This window comes from Schistocerca piceifrons, chromosome X (genome assembly GCF_021461385.2).
Source record: "Schistocerca piceifrons isolate TAMUIC-IGC-003096 chromosome X, iqSchPice1.1, whole genome shotgun sequence".
Lineage (NCBI taxonomy): Eukaryota > Metazoa > Arthropoda > Insecta > Orthoptera > Acrididae > Schistocerca > Schistocerca piceifrons.
In genome coordinates this window covers 602,295,673-602,296,837 of record NC_060149.1, presented here as the reverse complement: position 1 = coordinate 602,296,837, position 1,165 = coordinate 602,295,673, and the positions used below count along the sequence as shown (strand labels likewise).

Genomic DNA, 1,165 nt, shown 5'->3' with positions numbered 1-1,165 from the left:
GCCAGTGACGAGTCCTGCGACACCTTTGGTGCCACTGGAATCCCCTGGTGACACGGACGTCGCTGCGGCTTCCGATACGCAGCGTCTGACCGGTCCGTCCTCACTCCATAGTGGGTGGCGGACAGTGGTGGGTTCGCTTGTCACTGGACGGGAGGCGAAATAGGGTCGAAGCCGTGCGGCTGGCTCCCTACGTCTTAGCAAAAGGTACAATATGCTTCCAAGTGTTGATGATAACTACGAGCCAACACGGGATTCCTCTCCTATTGGGCCAGCGGCCGATTTTCCTGCCAAGTCTGGACAAGTACTGAGGTTGGGTATGTATACTAGTCATTGGGAGCTCCAATGTTAAGCGGGTGATGGAGCCGCTCAGGGAGATAGCAGGCAAAGCGGGATAGAATTCCAGTGTGGATTCGGCATGTCTGACGGGAGGTCTCATTAGTGATGTGGAGGAAGCCCTAGCGGCGGCTATCGAGTGCACTGTTTGCAACAGGCTGCATGTAGTGGCACATGTCGGCACGAATGGTGCCCGCAGCATGGGTTCTGAGGCCATCCTCCGCTGCTTTCGGCTGCTGGATGATTTGCTGAAGGCAACTAGCAACGCACACGGGGTGCAGACTGTCTATTTGTAGCAGCGTACCTAGGGTTGGTCGCTGTCCTCTGGTTTGGAGCAGAGTGGAAGGTCTAAGCCAGAGGCCCAGACGGCTCTGCGATGGTATCATGCGAATTTCTCAACCTCCGCTAATGGGTGCAGAATTTTAGGGTTCCCCTTAATAGGTCAGGCTACGGCCTTGCCGCAGTGGATACACCGGTTCCCGTCACATCACCGAAGTTAAGCGCTGTCGGGCGTGGCCGGCACTCGGATGGATGACCATCCGGGCCGCCATGTGCTGTTGCCTTTCTTGGGGGTGCACTCACCCTCGTGATGCGAACTGAGGAGTTACTCGACCGAGTAGTAACGGCTCCGGTCAAATAAAACCATCATAACGACCGGGAGAGCGCTGTGCTGGCCACACGCCCCTCCTATCCACGTCCTCAGTGAGGATGACACGGCGGTCGGATGGTCCCGGTGGACCACATGTGGCCTGATGACGGAGTGCTTTAATAGGCCAGGCGTGCACTACACGCAGGTAGCGGCTACCAGTGTAGCAGAGTACGTGTGGCGCGC

The 1,165-nt window shown here is 57.3% G+C and overlaps 1 pseudogene; it reads left to right on the top strand.

The window, feature by feature from the left end:
• Positions 1 to 778: 778 nt before the first annotated feature.
• LOC124723360 lies at positions 779 to 896 on the top strand (annotated as a pseudogene).
• The last annotated feature ends 269 nt before the right edge of the window (positions 897 to 1,165 follow it).